We start from the raw sequence: 11,902 nt of genomic DNA, 5'->3' as shown, positions 1-11,902 counted from the left end.
GGGGCCCGGCTTGGGGCTGGGTGGGGGAGGGACAGAGCAGCCCACCCCTCCCCATCCCATGGGGCTTGGCCAGACCTAGCCGGGAGTGGGAGGTGGGGGTGGGCTTTGTCCCCAGGTGGTGGATTCCCGCCCCTCCTTGCTGCGACTCGGTAAAACGAAGCCACCCTGTGGTTTGTTCCGACTCTAACCTGGGAAGAGACTCAAACTGTGGGAAAGCTCCTGGATTTAGAATCGACAGACCTAGGTTTACTGACAAAGCTCCCCGGACCTCCGTTCCTTTATCTGTAAGACCAAGGTTAGATGAATTGATCTCTAATGTCCTTTCCAGCGCTAAATCCTAAGCCTTTAACCAGAAGTCCACGTAGCCTCGTCTTCCCTAGAACTGGCTCCCGGACTGGAGGTGGGGTTGTGGTGGGGTGGATAGGGAACACCTTTCTGCTATAGTGAGACAGTCCACCCTCGGGCCGGTGAGAGAGATACAGCTATTCCTTCCAGGGCCAGCAAGTGTGCTTCCCATCTTAGAAGAAAACCTTGCATGCTTCCTGCTTTCTAAGCATCACAGAGCCAGGACTGAGAACAAGGGTTCCTGACTTCCCAGGCCGTGTTCTTTACCCTAAACACGGAGACAACTGTAACACGTTCTCTAGAAATCGGAGGGACTTCAGGCTAAACAAATTAACCCGGGGTGCTCTTGGAAGCTGGCACCTCAGAAAGGGTATCTGGGGGGCCACACACTTCCCTTCTCACCCTGCCTCCTAGTCAATGGACTGTTTCTTCCCTTTTCTCTCATTCTGTCTCACACATCTGTTTCTTACACCTCCCTGTGACACCTATGGTGTCAAAGTTCCGTGGGCTAAATTATACTTTGGTGACTCAAAACAGTGTATACACCTCCCTTGGGAGAGATGAAGAAGAGCCTCTGAGCATGCCAATTCAAACAAAACAGTTGGCCCATTCCTGAAGAAATCGAATCAACTTTTTAAAAAAAACTAGACCTGGGGCGATTAGGTGGCTCAATGAATAGAGTACCGGCCCTGGAGTCAGGAGGACCTCAGTTCAAATCTGGCCTCATACACTTGACATACTTGTCAAAGTGTGACTTTGGGCAAATCACTTAACCCCAATTGCCCTCCAAAAAGCAAAAAAAAATAAAAAAATAGACCTAAGTTTTCATCTTAAAGTTCCTAGTAAGAAATTTCCCGAGTCTTCAAAGAGCAGCTGCATGCAGCTTTTTCCCACCTTCTGCCATTGGCTGGGCTACCATACCATCTGTAAAAGGAATTTTTTTTTCAAAAGCTCTGATTTCAGCTAGGCTCCAAGGGGCTAGGAACCTGCCACCTTAAAGCCACATGTGACTTTCTAGTCTAGTGCAGCCTTTTGACTGAGTCTTCAGTCCTAGGACTGGGGCCCAAACACAAGCACCCCATCATCCCCCCTCAAACAAATGGGACCCAAACTTTTTGGGGGTAAAGGAGGAAACTGCTTCCTGATGAGATTGGATGTACAGCTGTCCCTGCCTCTCTGGTAAGCTCAAGGGGCTGGATCCTTAACTTGGCCCAAGCCAAGTCCACTGGGTGAAAGATCTTTGACTCTGACAAGGGTTGGTACACAGATCCAGCAATCACCTGGAAGTGGGTGACCTGGAGTCCAGAAGAGACAAATCTGACATGGAGTTTAAGCAAACAAGGTTCAAAGAGGAGTAGGAGGAAAATGACCCAAAATGGGGTGAGTATGGGCTGGTTGCCTTCGGACAAGGCCATCTGAAATTTGATTGAGATATTAATTTTTAAATCAAGCTACATAATTTTCCTTTCCTCTTAAAATACAAACTTCCTCACACCCTCTCAATATACTTAAACCATCTGAAGCTGTCACAAAGGAATCCAGAGCAACTATCCAGGGACAGGAGGGGCTTGGATGTCCCCCATTTGTCCCCATACCTTATCTGCCTTCCATATTTTCTGCTAAGTCTTTCTTTATCTTTATAATCTTTCAAACCCATTACTCAAACTACTCAACTTTCCTTTACATTTCAACCAAAATACAATATAGCTCATAAGTTGTTACTTTCCACTAACATAACTGTACCAAAATAAACAAAACAAAAAAGGTTCCTAACTTTAACATCACAACTTAATAGATTTACATCCTTGTTTCTTTATCCTTCTGAAATTCTATTCATGCTGGAAGAGAGTTCAGAAATGGAATCTTATACATATAACAAGTTCAAACTCTAATTTAACTCTTGCTTAGACCATGGAATGACTCTAAATTCAGATTAAAACAGCATGATCTCACATGCTTATATTGTGCTCATATCTTTTATTTACCACTTGCTCTGATTATAGAAATTTGCAATAAAAGGAAAAAGCAGGGGTATGTGACACACTAAATATTACAGGATAAAATATCCTTGGCTCTGTTTGAATTTTTTTTGAATGCTTTATTAACTTCTGATTTACATCATTCATTTCTGCCAGATTTTGAGTTACAAATTTTCTCCCCATTTTTCCCCTACCCACCGACCCAAAATAGCGGTCCCACAGGATATCCCCTCCTCCAATCTGCTTTCTCCCATATCTTCTCCCATACCCCCTTTCAACTTTTCCAGTAGGGCATGGTGGATCTCTATGCCCCAGTGCCTGTATATCTTATTTCCCAATTACATGTAAAATAGTATTAATAATAGTATATATATATATATATATATATATATTTTTAAACATTTGATTTTAAAACTTTGAATTCCAGATTTATTTCCTTCCTCCTTGTCACCCACCCTTACTCGGAAGATAAGCAATTTGGTATAGGTTGTACATGTGTAGCTATGCAAAACATTACCATAACAAATATATTGTAAAAGACAAATATGCTGTAAAAGATATTGTAAAAAATATTTCCCTCCCTCCTATCCCACCTCCCACTTGTTCTATTCTCTACTTTGATCCTTTTCAGTCCCTTTTCAAAAGTGGGTCCTTCCAACTTCCCTCCCCCCCAGCCTGCCCTCCCTTCCATCATCTCCCCTCTTATTCCCTTCCCCCTACTCCTTATTTAGTGTGTATGTCATTCCCTCCCTGAGTCAAATTCAATGAGAGTAAGGTTGACCCATTCCCTTTTGCCTTAACCATTTTCCCTTGCCTCTTCTATATGAGATAGTTTACCCCAATCAATCTCTCACCATCTCCTCTCATTATATTCCTCTCACCTCTTAATTTCACCTTCTAAGTATCATCCCTTCCTATTCAATTGGTCCTGTGCCCTCTATCTATGTATACCTGTAAACATATATACACACATTCACATATGTATTCATATGCCCATATACCCTCCTATATAGACATATATATGTATATATGTGTGTGTGTGTGTGTGTGTGTGTGTGTGTATATATATATATATATATTCCCTTCAACTATTTTCATACTGAGAAAAGTTTCATCAGTTACCATTATCATTTTTCCATGTAGGAATGTAAATAGTTCAACTTTGATGAGTTCCTTATGATTTCTTTTCCCTGTTTATCTTCTCATGCTTCTCTTGCTTCTTATATCTGAATGTCAAATTTTCTGTTCAACTCTGGTTTTTTCATAAAGAATGCTCGAAAGTCCTCTATTCCACTGAATGACCACATTTTCCTCTGAAACATGATATTCAGTTTGGCTGGGTAGGTAATTCTTGGTTTTAATCCCAGCTGCTTTGACCTCCAGAATATCATATCCCAAGTCTTTTGATCCCTCAGTGTAGAAGCTGCCAGAGCCTGTGTTATCCTGATTGTGTTTCCACAATATTCAAATTGTTTCTTCCTGGCTGCTTGTAATATTGTCTCCTTAATCTGGGAATTTTGGAACCTGGCAATAATATTCCTAGGAGTTTTCTTTTGGGGATCTTTTTCAGGAGGTGATTGGTGGGTTCTTTTAACCTCTATTTTGCCCTCTGATTCTAAAACATCAGGGCAGTTTTCTTTGAGAACTTCCTGGAGGATGATTTCTATGTTCTTACTTTGGTCATGGCTTTCAGGTAGTGCAATAATTTTAAATTATCTCTCCTGGATCTATTTTCCAGGTCAGTGGTTTTTCCCATGAGATATTTCACATTGCCTTCTATTCTTTCATTTGTTTGGATCTGTTTAACAGCATCTTGGTTTCTCATAAAGTCATTAGCTTCCATTTGCTCCAATCTAATTCTGAAGCAATGATTCTCCTCATTGAGCTTTTGAGATTCTTTTTCCATCTGGCAAATTTGGCTTTTTAAGGCATTCTTCTCCTCATTGCCTTTCTGAGCCTCTTTTGCCATTTGAGTTAGTCTATTTTTTAAGGTGTTATTTTCTTCAGTCAGGCTGTTGACTCTCATTTTATTATTTTCTTGCATCGTTCTCATTTCTCTTCCCAATTTTTCCTCCACTTCTCTTATTTGCTTCTTAAGGTCCTCTATGGCCCCTAACCAGCTCGTATTTTTCTTGGAAGCAGGTGCAGGAGTTCGTGGTTCAGGAGTTCTGACTTCACTGTTTTCCTCCTGTTCCATGCTTTGATCCTTTTTGTCACCAAAATAGGAGTGTAAAGTTGGGTTGCTCTGTTTATTTTGCTTCCTTTGCCTGCTCATGATGCCACTGGATCACTTGACCCCTGGGCTTTTTGCCACAGTGGGACTCTGTCACCAGACAGGGGAGCTTTGTCCCTAATGCTGGGGTTTTCTCAGCTGCCGAAGGTATTAGTTGGGTACCCTCTCTGAAGCCTCCACACGCTCTGGCAAGCTGGTCACACACCCTAGGACCTCCACCGTAGACCTCAATCCAGATCCAAGTAGGTTAAAGCAAGAGTGATTACCCATCAGACTGGTTGCTTAGTCCCCCTACACTCTGCAGGTCAGGACCTGAAGCTGCCATGTGGCGGCAGCACAGCACCTCAGTGGTTTCTTGCCCTGGGGGCAAAGTCCAAGCACACTCCCAACTACTGGATCCCAAAGTCCACACTGCACTGACCTCTCACTTTGTCCTTAGCATCTATGTGTTGATAATTCTGGAAACCACTACAGCTGGTGATCTGAAGTCCCTCCAGCTCGTGGTTGGTCAGGCCCGCCCTGGGGCTAAAATCTCTGTCTCATTCGGGGCTGGGCTTGGCTCCCAGAGTGCTGTGCTGGCCTATTCCTGCCAGCCTGCTGGGCTGTCCTCAGCGGGAGGTTAGCTTGTCTCTGTCATTTTGTGAGTTCTGTTTGAATTTAGATAAGAGTTTTCCAACTAACCACATAGTATCAACTCTACTTTCTAGCCAGACTCAGGAATAGCCAGGTGGGAAATGTTACTTCTCAAAAGAACACAATGGGAGTAGAAGCAGGGACTCACCTGAGATCTCCCCCAGACCCTTTCAAATACTTCTGGAAAGTGGATCTGAGCAAATTCTAGAGCCCCAGACTCCGCAAGGAGGCAGAGTGTTGCAGATTTCCTACCCAAGACAACCTGGAGGCTTGACAGGAAGGATTTGTTGCACTAGACGGGGAGAGGAGCACAGTCTGGTCACAGGCTGCACTAGTTATGGTTGCACCCAACCATAGGCAAGGCTGAAGCAGACCCCAGGGGACTGGCAACAGTGGCAATTCTTAGACCTCTCAGTGCAGGGGGGTCCTGGCAGACCTAAGTGAGAGAGAGGTGCAGGCAGTGGCAACAGCTGCTTCTGGGACTCACAGACTGAATGTTCGAAAGTCACCTATTCAGGGAGCCAAGATGGCTGAGTAAATAGTTAAGTCTTTCTCACCCTCCCTTATAGACTTTGAAAAACCCAGAGAATACTGCCCCAAGAAAAATCCTGAAATAGTGGAGGAAGCAGAAAGATGGGGTACAGCAATCTTTTAGCTCAGGAGCCTAGGGGGATTAATAGGAAAGCTCCCTCTTGCTGTGACTGAAGGGGACCACTAAATAACTGTAGGTGTCCTGGTAAGTCAGCAGCAACCCCCACCTCAGCAAATCATCGAGAGATCCTGAGCCCAAGGGTGGTGAAGCAGGTAAGTGCCAAAACCAGGCACATATCAGCCACCACCACCAGTTCCAGCTCAGCTCCAGGTAAACTACCATACTACTACAATATCCAGCTACCAGCACCTGGGGTCCCAGCACAGAAAACCAATAATCAGGCACTTACCTCCCAGCACAAGAAGTCTGGGACAGTGCCCTCTGGGACCAAGAAGCAGAGGACAAATTTAAAAGCCAGGAAAAAAGGCAGACAACATGAGCAAGAAGAATCAAAGAAAATGAATGACCATAGAGAAATATCTTGGTGACAGGGAAGATCAAAACACAAAACCAGGAGAGGACAACATGATCAATAGACCCACATCTGAAACTTCAAAGGGGAATATGAACTGGTCTTAAGCTCAAAAAACCTTCTTGGAAGAGCTCAAGAAGGATTTTAAAAGTGAAATAAGAGAAGTAGAAGAAAGATTTAAGAATACAGTTGACAAAATGGAAACAGTACACTGAACAAAGGAATACAATGGGGAAATTGAGCCAGGAAGATCCCATCCTAGACTGAGGCTGAATTTGTCCTCACAACTATTTCCCAGATGCAGACCTCCCCCTCTAGCAGTTGAAGATCACATTCCCTCTGAGTAACTGGCAGCATTTCTCTCAGATACTGATTTAACTCAGACAGCTATACCTAAACTCAAACTTAAAACAAAATTAGCTATGGTCCTAAGAGCCTTTTACCTCAAACAGTAAGTCTCACTGATCACAGCTTAGGGCCAGATACAATTATTTTTACTCTCATGGAGTTGTAATAAGCAATAAAAATTTACCAGGATTCACATACATATGAGATTTCACTTAACATCTTTCACTTGATTTTCTTTCCTTCTCAACTTTAAATGTGTCCTGGTGTAAAGGCCAATCATCAGGAATCCTTTCTATCTATTGTACATAAACTTGTGAATTCTCAGCAAGCCAAGTTCATTGTTTAGGAACTCCATAAACCAAACAAGCCTTTTTCTCAGGTCTAGAGATCTTTCCCACACAGATGATTTCTAGCAACGTTGGCAAGTTGACAAAATATGGGGACTCCAGAAAAGGGGTTGATTTTCCTGTCCACCCCATGATATTTTCTCTCTGGACAGGTGTAAACCACATAGTTTCTGGAACTAATACAAAAGTTTACCTAGTTGAAACAATATTATGCATTTGAAATTCGAAACATTATCACTCAGGTGACTTCAATCTTGTTGAATACATTTCCAAATTACCTTATTCAGAAAAAGAGATATTCTGACTCATCTTAGACATCAAATTAGGAGAGACATGTTTCACTTAAAATGAGACCAGAATGAATTCAATTACCTTTTTGTTGTATCCCTGTACACAAAAACTTTCCCTTTGTTGTGAGACAGGAAAGGGTTAATTGCCAATTCTGTTCCAAACTGCAAGCCTTGGAACTTTTTCATGGACACAGCTCCCAAGTCTGCCTCTCTTGAATCAGTGAAATGACCTTCTTCTTGTCTGTTCCTCCACACTCAGAGGCTGGATTACACATAGACACTCACTCACACCACACAGACACACAAACATGAAACAAATAAAGACAGGGTGATAATGATGGGGAGAGTTCAAAGGCTCAGAGAGTTAGAAATCCGCTTCACAAATCAGACAATTTTTTTTTGGTCCTCTAGATTGTATTGAGGCCAAGCAAGATGTTCCATTTTAATAAGGTTTTGGAGATGGAGTTTTTTCCAGTGCTGTAATCTAAGGGTGAATTGGCCCATCTTTTTTCAGGTAAGTCTTAGAAAGGGAGACGAATGGACTGCTATAGTCACTTACCTCTACCATTGTCCTGGAGGGTGAGGAAAATGACCTGCAGATGTTCCCAAATAAGGAGTCCCTTGTCAAGAGGGAATTCTACCAAGGGTTTGTTACAGGTCCAACCCAAAGCCCACAAGCCTTCCTAGGTTCTTGAGGGGGTGACCCCACTAGAGGTTGAAGGGAGGGAAGGCTTACCTTGGCTGGGAGAGGGTTTGAGACCTCAGATTTGTCCTTCATTGGGTGACATTAAATGATGCGGTTTAGAGGTGCAGGGACCTAAAAACTATTGAGGAGTCATCTAGAAAGAATTCTTGGACTCAAGTAGTCCTCTGGTACTTTATTGTAATGCTAATACAGTAGTCAGATCCTTAGGGAACTTGCAACTTAATGGGGGTCATGCTAAAACTTATATAGAAAAAGTTCAGTGAGAGGTGTGCCAACTATGCTAATTAGATGGTAACAAACAGTTTTTGTTCCTTGGGCAAAGGCATCATTCACTACTGACATCCCCTGGGTAGGGGGCTTCTAAGGGCTGTGTTTCTGGTCATCTACATCTATAACAAGATAGCCTCAGGAGCTGACATCTAAAACTTGACCTCTAGCTTATATAAGGTAACCATGGGAATCAGTAGATGATCATTCTTCTAGTACAAGATAATCCTGTTCATACAAGGGAAATTCTACAGAGGTCAACTTGTTCTTGGGCCAGGGAAAGTTAGTTTGCCTTAAGGGGCCCGCTTATGAATTATTGCCAGAGACAGTGTCTTTGGGCTGGGTCTGGGTTCCAAGTACATGCACCCCATCACCCACACCAGTGCAACAATGCCTTGAGTGGAAACATTGGCTTCTTTTTTGTCTTTGATTCCCCAAGTTCCTTGAATAATGCCTGGCACATAGTCGGCCTTTTTTAGATACTTGCTGAATTAAATTAAAACATGAAGACTTTCCTCCTAACTCTTTCAGGGTTGAAAAGAACAAAGGCCAATTAGGAGAAATCTCTGAGTTTAATCTTCAACCAGCAAATGGAGCAGACATAGCAGCAGAGATAAGAAAAAACACAATCTGCTCACAGCAAGGTCATGACATGGCCTTCCTCTAGATTTCACAGCTGGTACCTTTAGGTGTCTGGGGAGAAAGATGGGGAAGAGAATTTTAGGCAGCCTTCTGAAGAGATATCATTCAGCATATGTGTACCACTGCTTCTCAGTTATCTTTTCTAATGGAGCAGGGCAGCAGCATAGGTAATTCAAAATGTCCTTGAATCAATTTTCAATCACATCTGACCCTTTGTGATAACAGTTTGGGGTTTTCTTGGCTGAGATACAGGAGTGGTTTGACATTTCCTTCTCCAGCTCATTTTACAGATGAGGAAACTGAGGCAAATAGGGTAAAGTGACTTGCCTAGGGCCACACAGATAGTAAGGGTCTGAGGACACATTTGAACTCAGGAAGAGGAGTCTTTCTGACTCCAGGCCTGGCACTCTGTGCACTATGGCGCCGCCTAGCGGGCCAATTCAAAACAGCAGATAAACAGAAAATAAGGATATAGGATTTTTAATAGGTTTTGGAAGGTGATTCTTTTTTTGGTTTTGTTTTTTGCAGCATCTTTACTTTCTTCATTAGGTTCTGCTTATTATTAAAATGCATTTGCTTTCCATGGGCAAACATGGTAAGGCCATTCTGAGCTCTCCTAAGAAGTCACTCTGGGATAAGTGACTCCTAAGAAGTAACTCTCTTTTACCACAGATTAGTGAATAATCTATGTATGAAGAATCAGTTTTACCTCTAGTTGCATAACATACATCCAGGGCAGCCCTCAACAAGCAGCAGGGATTTCCCCTCCATTTTGCATTAGGCACTAATTTTTAAAAATGAAAGTGGGGGTAAGAAAAGTGTTTGAATAATGTAAAGGACAAAATCAGAATGTTGTGAAGCATAGCAGACTCTAGAAAGGAGGGACAAGTATCCCATCTCTACACACCACACACACACACACACACACACACTCCCCTGTACCACTCTGGTTGGCAAGAATTTCAGGCTGGAGACCTAAAGAAGGAAAAGTCAGGGCAGTGACTGATCCAGGATCCTTCTGATGATCAACTCAATTCAATACACATTGATTAAGGCTGCCAGGCACTGTGCTAAGTGACAGGGACAGGAAAAGAGGCAAAAGACAGTCCCTGCCCTCAAGGAGCTTACAGTCTAAAGGGGAGACAACATGCAAACACATATATTCAAAGCAAGCTATGTGCATGTTCACAAGGAAATAATTAACAGGTGGAAGGCATTGAAGTTAAGAGGGGTTGGGGAAGGCTTCCTGTAGGAGGTAGGATTTTAAGGAAGCCAGGGAAGGCAGCAGTCTGGGGGGCGGGGAGAGCATCAGCCTAGGAGGTGGTCACCAGGACTTCATTGAGCTGCTGGTTCCACTTTAAAGCCGTTTCTGCATCGCATTGGTCTCACCCAGTTCACTTCGGAGTTCAGCATACTAGATGGCTGAATTACTTTAGCTCCTTCTTCACTGCTATCTATGCTGGGCCAAATGCTGGGTCACTTAGGACTTCAGTCTTGACCATTTGACCTCTCATGACCCTTGGCATGGGCTCCAGTTCCTGGACTTTGGGTAATTGCTGTTCTGGGGTCTACGGAGTACTCTGGAGGGCGAGCACCTGTGGTGTGAGGGTTCAGGGCTGCAGTCCACTTTTGGCATCCACCTGGTTCACCAAACTCACCTGTGGCTCCAAGAAGCTGTGGCATGCACACAAGGCCACACCCCAGTAAAACCATCTTAGCAGACTGGCTAAAGGAGGTTGACGGTAACTGATAGGCCTCAGACTCACTGGTGAGCTATAGGGATGTCTACCCCAAGCATGTGAAGACCTCCCCCAGTGGAATAGGTGGATGAGAACAATGTGTTCCAACAGCCACAAAGGCTGCTGATGCAGGCACTGGGGTGCACTTAGTGCCTGGGCACACATCTCACATGCCAAGGCCATCTGCCTCATCCCGGCCCCACTGCCAGGCCAGTCACCTTGACATTTGTCCTGCCCCTGGACTTTGATGATTCTGGAAGGGAGAGCTAGGATGAGGACTTCATGCACCTCTGCCTCACTTAAACCTAATTCACGCACAAGATATCACCTCCTGACATCATTGGTCCTCTTCAAAGACGGACAAACAACAGCAAAAATAGATCTCTTCTCAAAATAGTATGAAAATGTATACAGCAAAGTACATAGGGTTACAAAGGAAAACTTTACTGAAATACATGATAGCATCGGTCTTCGGAAAATGAAGGATGGGCGCAGTGGGTAGAGCAGTGACCCTGGACTCAGGAGGACCTGAGTTAAAATCCTTCCTCAGACACATGACACTTACTAGCTGTGTGACCCTGGGCAAGTCATTTAACCCCAACTGCCTTGCAAAAAAAGAAAAAAAATGAAGGATCAACAACTTACTATTCCATCTTTGTAAAACTCACAAGGCCATCTCATCTCCAATATGGCTTCACCTAAAGTAGGAAAGAATGCAGAGACAAAGAATGGAGGCCTGAGGGAGAACTGAACTCTAAAAAAGTGGGGTGAGGCACCTCTCCCTTTGTCTCTATGGCTCATAGCCCCTAACGTGGAATAGAACGCTAGTGAGAGTCTCTGAGACAAAGTTCATGTATGATTCATGTCTGGGATATTCTCCCTCCCCCCAAAAAACCCCACGGTAGGTCACAAGTTCCCTTCCAGAAAGGGTAGTCTTTATACAAAATAGACGTCTACAATATTTTTTGTTTATTTTCTTCCACCATTGAAAATGCAAGTCGTGCATTAATTAATACAGAAAAACTTAAAGTCATAAGCTATCATGCTCATTTATCAACTCCCAAGAGGCAACGCCCCCCAAACCCTTAGCCTCTGTGGGACTGCTCCCCAGATACATAAGACGGTTCCCACTCATTTCAGACCCGTATAGGCTGAGAAACTCACAAAGTGGACGTCTCTTGCCTATTTTGGGGCATATCTTGGGCTTCCTTTGACCTCTAAGCTACAGCCTCCTTCCAGCCATGTTACTGCTTTCCCTTGAAGAATCGTTACCTTGTTGTGGGAATCACCAGCAGGACAAACAGCACCT

The sequence above is a fragment of the Petaurus breviceps genome, unplaced genomic scaffold (genome assembly GCF_028583685.1).
Source record: "Petaurus breviceps papuanus isolate PSGF00001 unplaced genomic scaffold, PetGlider_PUasm1.0 182, whole genome shotgun sequence".
Lineage (NCBI taxonomy): Eukaryota > Metazoa > Chordata > Mammalia > Diprotodontia > Petauridae > Petaurus > Petaurus breviceps.
This window is presented reverse-complemented; position numbering follows the sequence as displayed.